The sequence below is a fragment of the Festucalex cinctus genome, chromosome 10, assembly GCF_051991245.1.
Source record: "Festucalex cinctus isolate MCC-2025b chromosome 10, RoL_Fcin_1.0, whole genome shotgun sequence".
In the NCBI taxonomy this organism is placed as follows: Eukaryota; Metazoa; Chordata; class Actinopteri; order Syngnathiformes; family Syngnathidae; genus Festucalex; species Festucalex cinctus.
The window spans coordinates 27,560,817-27,582,810 of NC_135420.1; the positions used below are offsets into that span (position 1 = coordinate 27,560,817).

At 39.2% G+C, this 21,994-nt stretch overlaps 1 protein-coding gene across 11 annotated transcripts in view; it reads right to left on the reverse strand.

Annotated features, from left to right (window-relative positions):
• Positions 1 to 21,994, reverse strand: part of LOC144026704 (uncharacterized) — a 145,685-nt gene that overhangs the window by 114,458 nt on the left and 9,233 nt on the right. For all 11 annotated transcript variants that reach the window (XR_013285271.1, XR_013285274.1, XR_013285275.1 and 8 more), the window contains one exon: positions 21,871 to 21,928. The gene's annotated coding sequence lies outside the window, so the exon portion shown is untranslated. The remainder of the gene's footprint in view (positions 1 to 21,870; positions 21,929 to 21,994) is intronic.

A 21,994-nucleotide genomic window follows, 5' to 3' on the forward strand; every position in this document is an offset into this window, starting at 1 on the left:
CCCTCTGATGGCTCCCCGCCCCAACTCACCCCTCCCCTTGGACGTGAGGTGCATTAAAATTGGAGGGGAGTTGAAGGGTGAAGACGGTGTTTCCACCCTTCCCCACCCCACCAAGAAATGTGTTGTGTGCCCTATGTGTATATTTACAAAGTGTATAGTGCAAGCTAGTGAAGTGAGTAAGAGGAGCGACCAGCGGGGCCTCACCCAACCCGGCGGGTGTAGGTGGCACGCCCGCCCCCCAGCACCCCCACCCCCTGCCGCCCCCCACCTCATCCACCCGGCACCACAATGGGCGGACAGCCAGCGCAGCAGGGCTACCGGACAGCCCACCGGCCACCGGAGCCCGTCCGGGGCGCCAGGAGTTATACCGGAGTGGGGCAGGCCCCAAACCCTCGCCCGGCCCCCGGAGCCCGACGCCCGGGCCGGGGAGGGAGCCCCAGGCCCAGGGAGAGGGAGGGGGAGGGGCCGCAGGGCAGGCAGGGAAGGTGGGGGGGGGGGGGGGGGGGGGGGGGGGGGGGGTAAGCGGGGATGCAATATTTTTTATTGCAATATTTCTTTGGCTCTAAAGCAAAATTGCTTTGCTGTTAAAAAGACGAGTTGGGTGGCACGTCCGCCTCCCAGTTCTGAAGACTCGGGTTCGAGTCCAGGCTCCGGCCTTCCTGGGTGGAGTTTGCATGTTTTTTCCCCGTGCCTGCGTGGGTCTTCTCCGGGTACTCCGGTCTCCTCCCGCATTCCAAAGACATGCATGGCAGGTTAATTGGGCGCTCCGAATTGTCCCAAAGTGTGATTGTGTGTGTGGATAGTTGTTCGTCTCTGTGTGCCCTGCGATTGGCTGGCGACCAATTCAGGGTGTAACCCCGCCTACTACCCATAGCCGGCTGGGATAGGCTCCAGCACCTACCGACCCTTAGTAAATCCCTCAGTAAATACTAAAACTGCCACAATATCGTCGTCGGCATGTTGACCATATTTAAAAGGAACACATCTGTTAAAAAAAAAAAAAAAAAAAAAAAAAAAGTCAGGTTGATTTCCATTTGTGCAGTTCTCGCACCCTCTAGTGGCAAGTTTATTAGTGCAATTTAATTTTCATGAGGGATGTTTTGGCCTTCTATGTTTATAATTATGCTAATTGTCAGATGAAGGGGAACCGAATTTGCTTGTGAAGCGATCAATGTGTGCTTGCGTTAGCAAGTAAGTGCCTCAATATTGTTATTAGCGATTGTAGGTGGTTTATATGCATTGCTGTTATTTACAAAAAAACAATATTGTGGGGGTTTTTTTTTTTAGTATGAGCTCTCTTTTTTTACACTATTGTGATCATTTTTAAATATCGCCAATGCCCCCACAATATCGTGATAATATCGTATTGTGATGTTTGGATATCGCTACATCCCTAGTGCTTTGATATGCAAAAAAATAATAATAATATTGCCGAATGTGTCCGGTGCACTCCAGACTCCAGTTTGTTGATTGTGCAAAAACATTTTATTCATTACATCTGCATTTTTTTTCCGGCAAATATTGCTGCCTCACTTTTGTACTTTATTAGAATAAGTGCTGCTTCACGTTCAGGGATGCTATTATTTCTTCATCATCATCTTTCCACAATTCCATGTTTCCAATTTCACCATTTCTCAGTCTACTACAACAACACAAAGCCGAGTAAGTCTTTATTATGGTTTACGATATTGCAAGCTATACTCTTGATGTCATTACAAACCTCCCCCACCCTCTCGGGCTGGTGAACGAAACCCTGCGCGTAGTAAGATTAAGCCTGTAATTATACAGCCGGCAGCATATGTATTGTCTCCATACATCTCGCACGCACGCACGCGCACGACGACAAAAAAAAAAAAAACAAGGTGAGCGTCTGGCCCCCACGAGGCCATTATAGTAAAAAACGCGCGTGCGGCCTCTATTCACGGCTCGCCATTGTTCCCGCCAAGGTAAGTAGGGGGAGCCTTCAGACTGTAATCACCCGCACACACATTGATGTGAAAATGAAAAGGGGGAAAGAGAAAGTGAGAAAATAAATATTCGTGTCCGTTTGTAGTTGCTTTTTTTTTTTTTTTTTTTTTTTTTATTAAGATTGGCTGACTGTAATTTGTGTTTGGTCGAGCTCGGGATCGGCCTCGAAGTCCCGATTCGCTGTTCATATTAACATAATTGACCAAATTTCCCCAAAGTTTCCCCAAATAAATCCTCGATATTTGGGATGGGCGAGTACCGATACCAGGTAACTGGTTGTTTTTTTTTCAAGTACTCGAGTACTCGTGACGCGGACGAGTACAAGCGAGCGATGGCAGAGGGGGAAGACGTTTTAAGTGAGTCCTCCTTGCCTGTCAGTGGCGCTAGCTTGCTAGCTAGTTTTTCACCAAAACTTCACCGGTTTGGAAATCCATCAAAATTGTGAATCTTAAACTAAAAGAGCATTTTTGTGTTTTATTTTGAGCGCTCAGACTATTGAAGAGTGACTGTGCTGTTTTCTTTTTTTGTCAAAATTAAAGGAAATATATTTGTTTAACTCATTTACTCCCAATAACGTATAAATAAGTTTTTTTAATGTTCTACGTGTACCAAAGACGTATTTATACGTTTTTTGTTGTTGTTTTTATGATAGAGCATACAGAGTGCTTTGATGCAGCCTATGAACTTAAGAGAACTGTTGAAACAATGGTAGTTATTACAAAAAACAGCCACCAGGTGGCAGCAGAGTATAAGAGAACAACCAGGGCCATGTTGCAACAAGCTCTTTTTGTCAATGTTTTCACCAGGAATTGTAAATAATGATGAAACTTAGCAATATTCTAATGCTAATTGCTGCAAAACAGAAACAGATAGAAATATACTTTTTTTTTCCTGATGAAAGAAGAGATGCTAATCTTTCTTTTGGTTGGTTCAATGTTTTTATAACAATAGAACACAATATTCTGTGGGCCTTGCAAAAATCTGTCAAAATCCAGGAAAACAGTATCGCCGAGTCCTTTTAAAAAAAAAAAAAAAAAAAAAAAAAACATGCCATACGTGCCTAAACTTTGCATAGTATGAAAAAATAGCCATAAATGATAAAAAAAATAAATAAATAAAAAAAGGACTGACCCTTTGAAAACGACTGCATCCCTTTTCCGTGTTGTCTGATTTTTAGTATATTTCATCAAACAGCCTGTTCACTACTCACAGCTAAGGAAAAAAAATGTATTGTTGACTTGCCATCCATTTCCAGTCACTCGTTTCCGCCAAGCAGCCCACCCTTTGCTGACAAGCCTTTATTAGTTCCAAGTTTAACGAGAAAAAAACAAAAAAACAAACAAACGTGCAGGTAATGTAACCTCTCCGCCCTTTGTGGCTGCAACAGAGCCAAGTAGGCGGATTTCTCCCCCTCCTCGTTTTTTTTTTTTTTTTTTTTTTGAAACAAGCAGAAAATTGTTTTGTGGTTGTTTCACGGCTGACGGGTTATGGTAATCCAGGAGCGAGCACCGGTCTGGAAACTAATGAACTCCGAGAGAGATGAGCTGCCGCCGTATCACAGATTGGATTTTTGCACCTTTTTTTTTTTTTTTTTTTCTTCGCTTGTATCATTGATGCTTTATTTCCTCCATGGAAAGAACTCGAGCCGCGTTTAATCAAAGTGCATTCAGCTTCCGAATGAGCTTCGACTTTTTGACATTACCTGTGCGATATATGCGGATATGCGAACATACTGAATAAATTGCAGCGACTAATAAGTAACTTTTATGTCATTAGAAACATCGATTGCGAGAATATTGTACCAGATGTCACGTATGCTAGTGGCGTTGTTTTTACCAATACCAGTAGTATCTTTGACACATAACATTTTGAAAAATGGCGGACCTACTGTATATTTGACTAATATGGCAGTTTTCCTTAAAATTGTTTAAAATTAATAAACATTTTCTATGCTTCTAATTTCCAGTTCCTGATGGTAAAACGTCACCATCCTCCATCCTGTGTAGATTCCAAACTACTTGAATACTTACAGTGCCTAGTTGCAACCTTGCAAAAGTGTTAGGCCCCCCTTGATCTTTTTTTTTTTGGTACCTTTTGCCACATTTCAAGCTTGATTTTTTTTTTTTTTTTTTTGGTGAAGAATCAACAAACTGAGCCAAAATCGTCAAGTGGAATATTTTTTTTTTTGTTGCCTTTTTTTTTTGCCTTGGAAAAGTGTTAGGCCCCCCTTGAACTTTTTTTTTTTTTTTTTTTTTTTTTTTTTTTTTTGTACCTTTTGCCACATTTCAAGCTTGATTTTTTTTTTTTTTTTTTTTGGTGAAGAATCAACAAACTGGGACAAAATCATCAAGTGGAATATTTTTTTTTTTTTTTGCCTTTTTTTTTGCCTTGCAAAAGTGTTAGGCCCCCCTTGAACTTTTTTTGTACCTTTTGCCACATTTGTCAAGCTTGATTTTTTATTATTTTTTTGGTGAAGAATCAACAAAATGTATTTGCTTAGTGATGGTCGCACAGGTGTTCTAAAAGAATATTGGGGCGCGAACAGCAAAAGGAACACATCAGGCAGATCCGGGATAAAATTGTGAAGAAGGTTAAAGCAGGATTAGGACATAAAAAAAAGATTTCACAACCTTTAAACATCTCGCTGAGCACTGTTTGAGCAAACAACAAATCTATCTTGAAGCCTGAAATGTGCCAAACGGTGAAAAAGTTGAAAGGGGGTTAATACTATCAAGCCTGAAACAGGTGCTCGATAATTAATCGTAAATTGATTGGATGGTGAAGATGCCCCTTGTGGCCTGCCTGTATCTGACACACGCACACACACACACACACACACACAGCCACGGGGAAAAAAGCCATCTGGGCAAAGAAAGATCCCATGGGAGCATGGGAAAGTGTAAATATGTGCAGAGGAGCGGGTGTGTGTGCGTGTGCGCGCGGGTGAGAAAGTGATTGTGATTTGTGTGATTGGCCGTGAAGTTGCTGGTTTTACATGACAATTAACCCTATTAGCCTTGCAATGACTCGTGCGCGCCATACCGGGATTTTGTTTGGCCTCATGCGCACGATCCACACCGAAATGTCACCGTGGTGATGATTGTGTCATTACATTAATAATAATAAAAAAAAAAAAAAAGTTTTAACACTGCGGTCCGAGATCTACCATGAAATATTTAATGAATCTGAATCTAACTTTCCAGCAATGAGTCTGTATTATTTATTTACTCATCATCATTAATTATAATAATAATAATTATTATTATTATTTTATTGCTATATTGTTATTTATTATTATTTTTATTTTTTTATTGTTATTTATTATTATTATTATTATTATTATTACGACATTGCCAATGAGAATATCTTCTTAATTGCCTATGAGTAAATAATTATTTAACTGAAAGTAATTTAATTGTGGGGTGGGGGGGGATGCAGTGTGTCTTACAATGTGGCTCATAATAATGTCTTTTTTGTTGTTGTTGTTGTTTTTTTTAAACTGTTCATTTTTGCAATTATGATGAAGCGGTTGAGTTCTGCCCAGCAACAAGCGTCTCAAATTGTCCGCCGCAGATGACATTGTGGAATGAAGAAGTGCAACGGTAGCGTTGACGCCATCTTGAGCTGGATTTTACGGACTCAACTGAAGAATGAGAAACGCGTGGCTTTCTCACATAACTCACTATTTATTGCATTCCTTACCCAATTGGCTCGTGATCGATAGGATAGAGAATTGCTACAGCCATTTTTTTTCCCGTTCTAACTAAAACAGTTTGTGTCGCAAGTGGATTTATGAAACGTTTGAAACGTCTTTTGTGAAACTCGCAATTATGTACGTTAGCTTACAGGTATTTTTCTTGGAGTACTTCGACAATCACAACATCCAACGTCCAAAAACTTGAAGGGGGCCAATTTAAAATCAACTCACGAGCCATAACGTCGACGCCGAACACTGAAATTGTACACAAGCGTAATAAAGGAGAATTGAGCTGAATGAACGTGCGGCGCTGACAGCCGCTCTGAAGTCATCAGAGATGGAGACCGACAGAGACGAGAGAGACAAAGCAGCGCGAGTGACAGTTGAGCGTCTGATTGACGGGACGCTCTTTTGATTTGGATGTAATTACCGAAAAGGGGGCTTGAGGGAGGTAACGCAAGAAGACAATCGAAAATGTGAGGGAGGAGGAGGAGGAGGTGGAATCCGAATTTTGAAAGGCTGATGGCAAGAGTTTTGTTGCAAGTAATTCATGATTGAATAAAACAATTGCAATGAATTCCTACGAGCAAGTCTAGACGTCAAAAGTTAAAGACGGCAGTTCAAACAATTGTGTCCAAATGTGATTTGATTAATTACAACTGACATTACTATGCAAAAGTCAGATTTTATACCATGACTAAAGAAAATTAGATCTCCGTCTCTTTCGTTAAAATTCGGAGTTGACCATTCTTGACACCTGGTTCAATTTGCTGTAATTATTTTTTCCTACCAATGATTACTCAATTACTCTTGAAATCATCTGTACCAGCTCATGAAATCCTTTAATTTTAGTTTTTAACTAGTTACGTTTAAGAGCTAGCTAGAAAGCTAGCTAGCTAGCTAGTAAGCTAGGTAGCTAGTTGGGGTGTTAAAAAAAAAAAATCGATTCGGCGATATATCGCGATACTACATCGCGCGATTCTCGAATCGATTCAATAAAAAAAATCGATTTTTTTTTTTTTTTTTTTTTAAGAGCTCAGAATTGTTATTCAACAAAACGTCTGACTTCGGGGTTAGGATTCACACCTTGAGCATGGAAGAATGTTATATGAACGGAACATTAAGCCTTAATATTTTATTTGAATGCTGTTCAAACATGAAACAGATTACAACCTCTATAAGACTGAAATTTCAGATAAATAAATAATACATTTCCATATAAATCTTACACTCTACAAGCTTACTGATTAGTATTTTCTAAATTTGAATGAAAAAAATCGCAACAATCGACTTATAAATTCGGATCGGGATTAATCGGTATCGAATCGAATCGTGACCTGTGAATCGTGATACGAATCGAATCGTCAGGTACTAGGCAATTCACACCCCTAGTAGCTAGCTAGCTAGATAGCATCTCAAACAATTGTGTCCAAATCTGATTTGATTAATTAAAGATTTTATGCCGTGACGAAAGAAAATTAGATCTCCGTCTCTCGTTAAAATTAGTAATTGGCCATTCTTGACACCTGGTTCAATTCAATGTAAAAAAAAATTTCTACCAATAATTACTCAATTACTCCTGAAATCATCTGTCCCAGCTCATAAAATCCTTTATTTTAGTTCTTAACTAGTTACGTTTAATAGATAGCTAGATAGACAGCTAGCTAGAAAGCTAGCTAGAAAGCTAGACAGCTAGCTAGGTAGCTAGAAAGCTAGCTAGCTAGACAGCTAGTGAGAAAGCTAGACATCTAGGTAGCTAGAAAGCTAGCTAGCTACCTAGAAAGCTATAAAGCTAGCTAGCTAGCTAAGCCTGTTTGTTGAGTACAAGATGGGAAAAAAAAAAAAAAAAAGGTCAGCTAACTATTGCGTAATAAAGTAATGTAAAATACAATTGAGTCGACCGTCCTCCTTTTTCTGTTTGAAATAAATCCGCAAAAAATAAACTGAAAGCTCATGTATGAGATTGATATTGACAAAGATGGAGGGGGAAGGAACACTTTCACTATATTTACAGTTCATTTTACAAAAGTGAAAATATGCCATTTCAGCTACAGTTAGCATTTTTTTTTTAAAAGCATCCATTTACAAAAAGGTGCCGCATTATTGCGCAGGGAATGAAATATTTGTGGCGAGAATGTTAGCGAAAACGGGATGTCAACTGGTTGTCCAGGGTTTAATAATGTCACCGTTTGCTGAACTATGATGTCATCACTGCCTGCTGCTCGACAAGTGCCGCACCAAAGTCAAGGCAACAGATTGCTGGAGAGATTTGGCACGCACGCACGCACGCACGCACACAGCCTTGCCCATGTGTCCCGCACGTCGACTGTTTAATCAAACAGAAAAGTGGCATGGGGAGAAAGGCGGGGGGGACCCCCCTGGCGGAACCCCAACATTAGCCCTCTGGGGCCCCTCGACCAGCCCGCATGATCATAGACTTGACAAATATTGAGATTGGAGCTCTAGCGAGGGGGGGGGGGGGGTCAAACCCCTGAAGCAGATGGTCGTAAATGTTCATTTAAGACAGACGATTGATTTTTATGAAACAGATATCCAGCCTCGTTAAGCAGAAAGTACCTCTGGGACCTGGGGGGGGACTTCGGGGATGTTGGAAAGTGAGGTCGGAGACAAATGAGGAGTTGCAAGGTGGAGGGGAATTTAAAATAAAATTAAAAAAATATATATTAAAAAAAAACAAAACAAAAAGATGATACGGTTCACTTTTGCAATTTTGGCCAAAGATTTAGATTTAAAATGTACAAAATTTTAGATCACGTTTACATTCCATCCGTCTGTAACTTCATTTGGTACCTGCATGCATGATCCATTCGGAGCCCTTACATGAAAATGATCAAATATTATTATGCAAGAGTTATTATTATGTAAGAGTCTGGGGTTCATTCATCAACAGGTGCGTTCCCATTCAATCAGATCGATAGTAAATCAAGTCAATAATACAAGCATCACCTGTTACCTGCGTTTGGTCATGTGACGCTTGCAAGCTAAAATTGTGTCTGTAAATACATTTCTTTTTGATGATTTAATAATTAAATAATACAAATAATGAAATAATTTATTATTTTTATTATTATTATTATTATTTTATTATTATTTTTTTATTATTAATTTTATTAATTAACTACATAACGTTTACCATGCAGTGCAGCACAAAAACAGTATAATGCCAGAAATTAAAATAATCAATATGAAAAGTTTTTTTTTTTTTTTTTTTCAATTATTGGTAATATTTAAAATGAACATTTTCATTTAAGTTCCTCAACTCGGAGGATTTGGATTTGCTACATTTAAAACAACCTCAAATTTACACCAATTAGTGTCGTTGAAAACAATAGTGGCATTTAAGTACACAATTTAAAAAAATAAAAATAATAAAACATTTATATTCGGAATCACCGTGTGGCAGGCAGCCAATCAAAAGTTTGAAAAAAAAAAATGTATTATGCGTCATACTTTGCAACAAGATTAACTGAGGGAAAAGTTTAAAAAAAATAAAAATAAAATAAAAAAAATACCATTGCGGTCTGATGAGACCAGCCCAAAATAACACCAGTTTTTTCTCTTCCTACAAATCAAACATTCCAAATCCAGTAAAGCATTCCGATTGTTGAATAGTAACGCATAATCATCATATTGTGTCGTGTGATTCGCGTTTCAGCATTTACAATTTTTCGTCGCACGTTGTCAGATCTGCTCGTGACGTCGTCTCACGTTTCGTATTCACGACACGAGCGAGTCAACACAACAAACGCGTTATCTCCAACGTGACCTTGCTCCTGCATGTATATTCAGATTTGCGTTTCACGCCGTGTGGAAAGGTCTTCTTCGAAGACATCGCCCCCCGATCGTTCTTAATCAGCGCTGCGACACGACCGCAACTGATACTGGTATCGGCAGAAGCCCGGATACTGCATTAAAACGGTGGTATCGGTATCAGTGACTACTAACAAGTAACATATCATTAATTCCAAGGCTAATATAGGACTTTGGATGCAGCATCTTGCGTCTTGCTCGTGCACAACATTCACTGATATGTGACATGTTCACCGCAAGCCGATCTAAGATATCCGATTGGTGTTATGTGCCAAAAGGTTTGGATCCCAAACGCAGACGCAAATAAGATTTTCTCCATTTATTCACATCGAGAGGCAGAAACTCAGAGACGCGCTACACCGAAACAGTTGTGCAATAATCCGGCAAACCACGCACGATTCTCAGTGGAACGTAAAGGACTAAAGAACACCATCACATAGGTCCCCGACATCACCGAAAGGATTGAAAGGTTGATATCACGAACAGCATGGTTTGTAAACAGACACTTGATACATCAGTACGCATAACAGGCACATAACAGGCCATGAACTCATGACAATTGGCCCTTGAATACTCTGAACCAATGGCAGGACAGCTTTTTCATGTTGAGAGAGAGAAAAAAAAAAAAAACTTCGGTATCGGTATTGTATCGGCATCGGCCGATACTGCAAAGCTGGGTATCGGAATCGGTATCGGGATCCAAAGTACGGTATCGGAACAACACTATTTTAAATTAAAAAAAAAAAAATTTATTTAAATGATTACTCGATGATTAAAATAGTTGTCGATTAATTTGATAATCAATTACTTGTCGATCGATTAATTTTGACAGCTCAAAAATACACATTGTGTGATTTGCAAGTAAAGTGTCAGAGGAAAAACTGGTGTGAAGAAATTGTGTGTTTTTTTTTTTTTTTAATATATATATATATATATATATATATATATAAAATCACGTGTACATCTCCTTGCTGTTTGAATATTTGCAAAGCAAACATAAATTCATCCTCTCCAGCCGCAGTAAAAGCATCCCCCCCCCCCCCCTCCCAATCCCTCCCCCTTGCCAATTCCCATGTAATTTCAAATAAATACATTTTTCTCTGTCTTTTTAGGCCACAATCATTTGTCATTTCAGGTGGCCCTTTTATACATTTTTTTTTGAGAAACACTTCACGCTGGCTATCTTTTCTCCCGGTCTGAAGTGTCTGCATGAAACAAACCAGCAGGGGATTGACACACACGAAAACACATGACAGGCATGAGGACGAGGAGGGGAAAAAAAAATAAATATCAAGATGGCCGCATTGAAGCCCCGATGACATGATAGTTCTTAAATGAATGGCAGCGCTTTTCCTTGCAGGATAAAAACGTGAGTTCATTGTGGCACAAAATGAGGTCAGCACAAAAAAATAAAATAAAAGTATCTTAAAAAAGTACTCTCTCTCCTCAAAGTATACAGTAAATATAAAAGTAAAAAAAAATTTTATATCAATGAGATTTGACAGTATAAATCTTGCTCTATTTGCTTTTGTTGGATTGTTTTGAAAGCTGGCCGAGCTGAGCAAGACGTTGAGGAGGCGCAGCAGCTCGTCACAGCAGCCAAGTCTGGTGCTGTGATGCCATCTATTGGAGCCGCGCGTGCTTCATGCAGCACAAGTGAGGGGGAAGAAAAGAAAAAAGATTTAAAAAAATCGGCCTCGAAAACCAGCACAAGAAACAGGAAGGGGGAAAAAAAAAAAAAATCTCTTCCAAACAATCATCACATATAACAGAGATATGAATATATTTCACACATCCAAATATTTGTCAAGAGAGAAAAGAGGGGAGAAAAAAAAAAAAATATATATATATATATATATATATATGTAAATAATCAGACTTCTGTTATGAAGCAACATAATGCTTTGTGTTTATCATTCAAATGTGTAAATTAGCTGATCGTCATTCAATAAATGAAATGGATTATTAAGTCCATCAGGTAATATTTTTGCCATGAGTCATTTTTATGTTATTGTAATAAATAAACACTTTTGTTGCGGTTTTAAATGCTTGTATTTCTAATTGTGTCACGTTTAAATTAATTAATTTTAAATGTCAATTTGTATATGACACGGCATCAGCCCGTATCAGACGATTGTACGGGAAACTAAACACACGAGATGCCAGAGATATTTGCACTTTTATTCTTTGTTTTTTTGCACTTTTTAGAACACAATGATTAACTCATTCACTCGCCGCCATTTTCACTGAAGCAACCCCTTTTGCTCCAGATTGTTTTATTGGATTTGGACTGATTTTGCAAGGCCCACACAATATTGTGTTCTATTGCCTATAAAAATATGGAACCTACCAAAATAAAGATTAGAGTCCCTTCTTTCATTCGGGAAAAAAAAAAAAAAAAAAAAAAAAAAAAAAAAAAAAGTATATTTCTATCTGTTTCGGTTTTGCAGCAATTAGCATTAGAATATAGCTTCTTTTTTTTTTTTTATAAATAAATTAAAATTAAATAAAATTAAATAATTTTTTTTTAAAATAATTTTTCACAAATCTGTTTAAAACAATGGGAAAAAAAGAGCTTTTTTTCAACATGGCCCTGGTTGATCTCATACTCTGCTGCCACCTGCTGGCCGTTTTTGTAATAACTACCTTTTGCTTCAAGCATTCTCGTCAGTTCAGAGGCTGCATCAAAGCCTTCTGTATGTGCTAGCATACGTCTTTATGAGCATGGCAATATATAAAATAGGACGTATTTATACGTTTTAGGGAGCAAATGAGTTAATACATGGCGTTATCACCTTAAAACATTTATAGTAAATGTAAAACATAAAAGCTAACTAGTTTTATTTATTGCGGGTATTTTTTGGAACCGAACCCCAGCGGGAAACGAGGCGATAAGGGCAATATCGTGATATTAAAACAATATCGTCGTCGTCATGTTCACAATATTTAAAAGGAACACATTTGTTAAAAAAAAAAAAAAAAAAAAGTCAGGTTGATTTCCATTTGTGCAGTTCTAGCACCCTCTAGTGGCTAGTTTATTAGTGCAATTAAATTTTCATGAGGGATGTTTTGGCCTTCTCGGATTAAAATCGATGCTAATTGTCAGATGAAGGGGAACCCAATTTGCTTGTGAAGCGATAAATGCGTGCTTGCATTTGCAAATAAGTGCCTCAATATTGTTATTAGAGATTGTAGGTGACTTATATGCATTGCTGTTATGTACAAAAGCACAATATTGTGCTTGTTTTTTAGTATGAGCGCTCTCTTTTTTTTTTTTACAATATTTTTTTTTTTTACAGCTGACATCACAACTCGAAACATATTCGAGAGGAAACAAAACAAAAGTCTCGTTGACGCGCGTTAAATTCAATCTTCCGGGGGGTCCACCTGTCCACCTGTGAAGCGCTCGCTTCCTGTACGAGGGCGACGGCCGCGGACGGCGAGGCGAGGCCACAGCGGGGTCTATCTGATAATTGAGTGTCAAATAAAAAAGGGCCGCTCCTCTCGGAATCTGCTTTTGACACCCCCCATCAATTTGTCTTCACTTTAGAGAACGGCCTCGCCGAGCCAGGCCCCTCCCCCTTGCGCCCCGGCATTCATCCTCTTGCCTTCGCCACCCACTTATCCGTCCATCAGTCTATCTATCCGTCGGCCATGACCGTTTATCCCTCAGCCTCGCGCTCTCCTTCATCAACAGCACTTCTGCTGCCGGGCGCGCTCGCAGCTGTTTGACAGTAATGGCGAGAAAAAGCCGAGCGGGTTGACCCCGCTGATGTCAGGTTTTGTGTCTGCGGTGGTGGTGGTGGGGGGGGGGAGAACCTTGAGAGGCTTGAAAACGTTGCCATTGGTGGCAACCCATATTTTGTACACCGGTGGGTCCAAACGACGGCCCGGGGGCCATTTGCGGCCCACCGTCCATTTTTTAGTGGCCCGCGACATATGCTTTTAAAAAAAAAAAAAAAAAAGCCATTTGACTCAGTTCAAATAAAATAAAAACAAAAATGTTTGGAGATGGTCAAAGTAAGAAGGGAGGGTGTCGAAAAACACTGTTGCTATTAACATTCACTGCCTTTGACAAGTATACTTGTCAATTGTATTTTTTAGAGCGGTGCTAAATGGGGGCGAATCTGAGCATGCTCCACTGTAAATATCAAACTTGGAAACAACTTTACTGATGCCCAACCACCGGTAGATGACATCATTGCCCCATTTTATAGGAAATAAACACAGTTTCAGAGTCCAGGGGAGAAATGGCTGTATTTTGGCAAACCTACATTTTTCTGCTGTCAATTATAAAAGAACGGGACGGGACAAAAAGTAGGGAGTCTATTCTGTTATTTGGTAGATTCGGTTTATATATAATTATTGAATGGAATATCACGTGAGTATTGGAAATGTAAAAAATTTCTATAATGACTGGCAGTGAATGAGTTAAAGGTTATTTTAGTTAACTAAAACTAACGGAAAAAAAAAAAAAAATGTTTCGTTAACAAAATAAAATAAAAACAAAGATGCTTATTGGGCTTGAAAAGGAAAATCGATTTTTAAATCCAGCCCTAATGCAAACTATCAATCTTTGCGAGGGAACGTCACCTTCGGGGCTCCGTACTTTGACAACTGTGCGACTGAAAAAAAAAAAAAAACATCTTTTAGAATTGATGTTCAAGCTCGTGTTTTCATTTTCCGGGTCCAACATTATCAGCCGACCAAGGCAACTTCTGATTTCCGGAAGTTGCCGTCCTGTATCTTAACAGCGGGTTAATAACTTGACAAGTGTCTTGTGTCTGGTCTTGTCCACTAAAGCACTTCTTAATACTCTCATCCCCTTCTCGCTCCAGCCGCCCTCATTAGCTTATCAGAACAAGACAATAGTCGGGATATTAACGCTGAGCGAGCCTGCTCGGGGGGCCATCTAAGAGATAGCAGGTGGTACCTGGGGAGTATCCCGTCCTTGGTACACCTCGGTAAGCCTCTCATAGCCTTATCAACTTAAGACAATACTCGGGGATCCCCGCTCTGCCAGCTCACATTCCGTGTATTTACTCCGATATCCGCTGGTCATCCGTGACACGCCGCGCCGTGCCGCCGGCTTCCAACACACAGCCAGCCAACTTCACCTTCCGGATCCTCATTACCTTATCTCCAAAGACAAGGCAGAGCAAGCGGTAGCTTCCGTTAGCTTAAAAGGTCCGTTGCATGATTGACTCTGCTAGCGTTTGGATTAGCAGCAAAGCTAATGCAGGCCAAGGTGATGACGGCTCGCCTTAATGAAGCGGCTTTGGAGGCGGAAAGCTGGCTAATTTCCGCTCCTATCGCCTCGAGCGGGTGCTCGCCGAGCAGCTGTCGAGACCAAGTGGCGTCGAACGGAGGTTAATCCCGGCAATGGAGGAGTTCAGGAGGTATTAGCGCGGAAATCAAAGAGCCGTACACACCTGTATTAAAACTATGTTTCGTTTGAGCATAAAAACAGAAAAGATAAATTTACTGTATACTGGAAGCACGCACAGTCAAAACAGGAAGTGCGCCTCTGTAGTTTTTCGTCAAAAAAAAACAAAACAAAACAAAACTCTTGACAATAATAATATGTTCTATGCAGCACCACTAGTCTAAAAACACGGTATTCTGGTTAATATTGCGTTAGTTGGAATGTGAGTAAAGCAGCAAAATCCAACAGTTTTTGCCACTTGCTGTCGACTGAAGATGACATCACTGTTGCTCAGGCAAAGACCAATCACAGCTCATCTGTTTTCTGAAGCTGAACTCTGATTGGTTATTATCTGAGAACAGAGCAACTGTGATCCAGTTGTTTTTATCAAGATACCAGAAGGCGCTATTTTGCCTCTTGCTGTTGAGTGAAAATGACATCACAGTTGCCCAGGTAACAACCAATCACTCACATTAACTCATTTGCTCCCACTAACATGTAAATACGTTTTGTTTGTTTTTTTTAATGTTTTAAGTGTCTCAAAGACGTATTTATACGTTTTTTTGTGTGTTTTTTTATGCTAGACTACAGAAGGCTTTGATGCAGCCTCTCAACTGTAAAGAACGGTTGCAGAAATGGTAGTTATTACACAAACGGCCAGCAGGTAGCAGCAGAGCAAAGGAGATCAACCAGGGCCAAGTCGAAAAAAAGCTCAATTACTTGCAATTTTAAATAGATTTGTGAAAACCGATGAAACTTAACTCTCTTCTAATGCTAATTGCTGCAAAACGGAAACAGAAAGAAACACTTTTTTTTTTTTTTCCTGATGAAAGAAGAGACTTTAATCTTTCTTTTGATAGCTTCCATGCTTTTATAGCAATAGAACGCAACATTCTGTGGGCCTGGCAAAATCAGTCAAAATCGAGTAAAACAGCTGGGAGTGAATGAGTTAAAAAAAATAAAAAACAAAAAAAAACAGATGAGCTGTGATTGGTCGTTGCCGCAGTCCTGCTCAACTGTGATGTCATCTTCAGTCGACAGCAAGTGGCAAAATGGCCGCCCCCTGAGATGGATCAAAATGGCTGGATTTTGCTGCGTAACTCGTATTTCGCAAATGTAATATTAATCAGAATGTCGTGTTTAGGTCACATATAACATATTACAGTATTGTCAAGAAATGTTTAAGTTTGACTTCAACTTTTACAACTTTTAAAAAGCAAAGTGCATTGCAAAGGAACTGGAAGAAGATCTCCACTTGCAGATAACGTTTTTTTTTTTTGCCTTCAACTATGTGTGACAACTTCCGCCACTCATATTTGCACCACAACTTAGACCTGATTTCAGCTGGTCTAAATACGGTAAACTAGGCTTTCCCTGGCGGGAAAATAAATTTTTACTTCGACCGTACGTATGTCAGTTTATGGAAATAGGGCCGGTAAACCGAACTGTTCATAAGACCAGGAGGACAAAATACGTTTTGAGGTTATGACAGGCACTTCCATTTCATAGTTTCTGCAGAGCTGTCAAAATAATATGTCGTGACATGGACTAAATTAAAAAAAATAAAATAAAAAATAAAATAAAAAATAAAAAAATAAAAAAAGGGATACGGTTGACTATGATAAAAACAAAAAAAAAGCATGATTGAAACTGGACAAACAGACTAAATTTAAAAATGACGGATAAAATTAACAATAAAACAGTACAGGTCACTGCTGTAAAAAAAAAAAAATAATAATAAAAAATAAAAAATTACTAATAATAATAATAATAAAAAACCTTGTTCGACCCTATAAAAAAAAAACACCTTTTTGATGTTCTGTGCGAATGTGGATTGTTTTAAAAAATGAAAATAAACCAAACTACAATTTTACTTCATCTCATGTTTTGTTTGTCAAAAGAATAAAGATGCTTTAATCTAATAAAAAACAAAAATTGGTGATCTACTTACGAACACTACAGAATGAGAGGAAACAAAAAGGACTCAAGAAAAAAAAAAGGAAACAAAAAAACACACAAAAAAAAATCCCCATTCTACCATCGACTTGTGCGCAAATGCAATCGATACGAGCCTTCACAATAATACGGCGGGCAATCAGCGGTCACAGGTTAAGCACAGAAGCTGTCCAAGTGAGTAGGTCATCCAGTAGATTGAGGAAATGACAGGCTTAATGGCCGTCTACTGCTGCTAATAACAGCCCACGCGGCTGCAAATGTCTGCGCGTGACTGGCGGGCGCACACGCGGGCAGGTGCAATTACACGCACACTCGCAGTTGAAATCAATGCTTTGCCCCTCCTGCTCAATGAGCCGTAATCGGCGGTGAGAGCATCCAGTCCCGCGCCAGCCACACCCGCTCCTTTAACAGACCATTAACAGTTATTTGGAGGGTCCTCGGGGGACCTGTACGGGTCACGTCCCACTCACTCGCCAGACGCATATTTAAAAACAAAACAAAAAACAAAACATTTGATGAAGAGGTTTGAATAGAAGAAAAAAAAAATGCACGACTGAAATGTTTGAAAAGAAAAGTTGGAAATAATAAAATACTGTTTACAAAAACAATTTGACATGTACTTAATTTATTCAGCAGAACACCATAAATTGCATGCAAAAGAAAAAAGAAAAAAAAAGGAATTTAAGGTAGAAAAAATAAATAAATAAATTTTGGATGCTTTATGAAGGCTCATAATGAGATTTGAACAAAACTGACATTTGACAATGGTGCACTAATACTAATACTACTAATACGAATACGAATACGAATACGAAGAAGAAGAAGTTGATATTTTTTGAATAATAATAATACATTTTTATTAATTAATATTATTAATTCAAAATTATTATTATTATTTAATAGTGATTATTTAAAAATATAATTATACATTATGAATTAATATTAATAGTAATAAAACATGTAATAACTATTATTACTATTATTATTATTAATACATTATTAATTAAAATTGATATTAATTAAAAATATCATTGATATTAATTATTATTAATAGTTATAATACAAAAATTATTTTTAATGTATTATGATATATCTAATAATAAATTTTTATTAATTAATATTAAGAGTAAAAAAAGGTTAATAATACTTAATAGTAAGAATTTAAAAATAAAATTCTTAGTAATTAATAATTAATTAGTATAATAGTAATAAAATAATATTATTATTAAAATTATTATTATTATTCCATCCATTCATTCATTTTCTTGACCGCTGATTCCTCACAAGGGTCGCGGGGGGTGCTGGAGCCTATCTCAGCTGGCTCTGGGCAGTAGGGGGGCGGGGACACCCTGGACTGGTCGCCAGCCAATCGCAGGGCACACAGAGATGAACAACCATCCACACTCACAAGCACACCTACGGAGAAATGGGAGCGCCCAATTAATCTGCCATGCATGTCTTTGGAATGTGGGAGGAGACTGGAGTACCCGGAGAAGACCCACACGGGCACGGGGAGAACATGCAAACTCCACCCAGGAAGGCCGGAGAGGCGGACGTGCTAACCACTCAACCCACCGTGCCGCCCATCATCATCATCATCATTATTATCATCATTGTTATTATTAAAACAATATGGGAAAGAGAGTGTTCATGAAGACTCAGCAGTGTGAAAAGTCAGTCATATGCACGGATGCACGCACACACGCTCGTCACGCTGAGTGGTTGAGTTGTTTGCCAGAACTAATCAACGCAGCGATGCGTTCAGCACAATAACGTATAGGGCAAACTGGGACCACTACCCGCCCGTTCAGAGTATGGCAAGACCAAAGCTCATTATGCATTCCGTTGCGCTGGAATTTTAAACAGTGTTTTTGTCCCAGTGCAAATTTTGACATTTAAATATGTCACCAGCCAAATCGACATATTTAAATACCATTCGATTGTTCAATTTCCTTGAACTTTCCCCTCCCGATTTTCACACGCGTATGATGAAAGAAGCGCCGGATGTCGATTGCGGATAGCGAAGTTCCAAAACAAACACTCGAACAAATCATCAAGACCAAATCATTCGGACGTTCAAACAGAAATAAGAAGCGCAAGTTCAAAGGATTTAGCATAAAAGCGACAGGTGCATTTTTCACCTCGATTTAAATCAACTCAGTCTCTTCAATTTTCTGGTGATTTTCCATATTTAGTTTGAACTCGAAGGAACGCAGAGCAAACATTGCTCAAATGACCGACCTCGGCGTTCTAGATAGTTCCTACACGCTACTAAACCAGTTAGAGCTCCATAGACCAGGATCCAGTTTTAAGGACTTCAGGATTGGACCGATGTGATCCGTTTTCTTGGTTTTAGTTCCGACTATGACAGCGACATGTTAAATAAGCTGCAGGTGTAAAAATAATGTTAGAAGCCGAACAAGACATCAACTTTTATCCTGGATATGTTCTTGCTTCTCAAAATGGAGGTCTTCGTCCAAGACTGCGCTTGGATTTTTGGCCTGTTCTGTGGTTTTATGATATAATGAATGAAGAGGTCCACAGACCAAAACACATATGAAGTGACGACCCAATTACCAACGATGAGGGTTTTCTCCTGGAAATGGAACACAACCTGGCACTCGGACTTGACCAAAAATCAACATGCAGTCACACAAAAACAACTTTCATCAAGCAGCCCGATTTGAATACACCAAGCTCAGTTCAAATTCCACCAAAATATCAACAAGTTTGTGAACTTTGAACTCGATCAAGCACTATTGAGGAACCTGTCAGACTTCTCTCACCGATCAAGATGGCCGCCACTGTTTTGTGCAGTGAGTCCCAGCCCAACAAAGAACAGATAACATTCAAAGCGCTGCCTTGGATCCTTATTTAAGGACCCTTCCCCCCTTTTTTGAGACATTTGGAGTGGGACAAGAGGGGGGAAAAAAAAAATAAAAAATGACTGCTAGCCTAGAGACGTGTGCTAAATCAGCTAGCTGATCACATGGTCTCGTGTTCCAAGCCAGGAGGTTGGCAATTCTTCAGCGAGGGGCCATGCGAGAAACTCAAACGGTCGTCAAGGGCCAAGCCAACAAGCTAACTTAGCACAAAATAGCCTGCGTTTCTCTTGTTCAAACGGGTTGGAAACGAGCAAAAACACTCGGTCGATAATCGCGATGCGCATTTGGCAAATGCCGCAGATGTGGTGGTTCTCCTGCCGGTGTTACTCCGCTGACGGAATGCGTCACCCACTCACTCTTTTGGGCGGAGGAAGCTGGCGAACGAGTCCGACGTTAGCTGAACGCTAATGTCCTGATGCTAACCCCGATAGCCGCTGACATTTTGCTATCAAGTGATACCAAGTAGTCAGGTTTGTCGAAAACAAGTACCGTAAGTACATTTTGGTTCCTAAAATGAGGAACGTGAATGCTGAAACATTCCCACATGTTATTGTGATTTTTATTTTTTTGCCGCGTAACAACTCCCACGTAATACTTCCAATTTACACTGTTCAAATTTCAACTAGCTTCAAAAATTCACGCCTCCCGGGGTATTTATTGTCTGATTCCACATTAATTACAGTATTTTGCACAACTTAACTTGTAATATCAACTTTTTTCCAATTCATTTTCAATGGGACAGACACTGAACTTTTTTTCTAAGTATCACTTTCCACGCCCACTTCCATACATATAACTTATCATCATTACCAGGTATCTTACACTGCTCTGTGGCACAGTTGGTAAAGTGCATTGTCCAGTAACCAGGTCATAATTTCATAATTTATCTCTCAATTTACTTCATAAGCATCCCACCTGCATTCAAATCTTAGCATTCAGCTATTAGCATTCAGCTTTCAGCATTCCCACGCAATTTCTCCAGAAATTTCACTTAGTCTAGCTATGTTTTTAAATCCTATTTTATTAACTCATTCACTGCCATTGACGGAAAAAGACGTCAAATGATGCATTTTTGCTGGGCTGGCAGTGAATGTGTTAAATAAAAAAGCATCACTGTTCGCAATCAGATGCTCACTCTAGTGCAAGCAAAGTCAGTGAGTGAGTGAGTGAGTGAGTGATGCATCATACATGCATGCTACCGTAATATATGATGTACCGCGCACTTAAAAATATGAGCTTGCAAGCGCCATACGGAATTTTATGACATTTATGGGAAAGAGATCAGTCAGCGTTTGTTGGCATGTGCTAATGTTTGAAAGTTGGACGTTTGGAACTAGAGGGCTACCTGCATTCGAAATCATTTGTCCTATCAAACAGCATATTTTGTGCACATGAAACTTTCTTCTTCATGCACATAACGTCCCACACTGTGATGTTCCTGACAGACTTTTAAAAATGTGAAAATTCTGATAAATTGTTCAGGAAGTGAATCTCAAAAGGTTGGCTTCAAAATTGGACGTCAAGGGGCGCTCAAATCTACTGGAAAGCCTTTATACAAGAAATTCTTTTTTTTTTTTTTTTTACCCCCAATCATCCCCAAAAAGATTCCAGAAAGAGTTAACAGGACCTTCTCCAAACTCTTTTGGCGTTCCACTTCACACCTGCTGCATTTGGATGGCCCAAATGCAAGTGGACTGTAACATCCCCAAATACATCCTCAGCGAGTAATATAATAATATGTGGCAAACAGTCAAAAACAACCAGTCATACTCGCGTTTTCATTCTGAGCGTTATGCTAAAACAGTTCTCCAAACCTTTCGTGCTGCATTACAACGTCAATAAATGTAGTTTCAATAAATCCTTCCATATTTCACATATGGATAAAGACCAGTAGAGTAAATCCAGCCATGATGGAGCAAACTTAACTTCTTTCAGCCACCAGTCGGCTGATGAGCATTATTTGCAACATTGAGGAAAGGTCGTGTTTATGAGGTCACAGAAACAAGCAAACAAAATGTGTAATTCAAAAAGGTGAGAGCTTAAAATATGAAACTGAAAGAAGCGGGAGAGGGGGAAAAAAAAAAAAAAGGTAAGCAATACTAACTCACCGGTGTGCATCAAGACGACTTCAGGTCACGCCGCCATCCACGGAAAACGGGAACGAGTCTGCAGGCCAAATGACACGCAACAGAAACGTCAATCATAACAAACGCGTCACGAAAACATCACAGC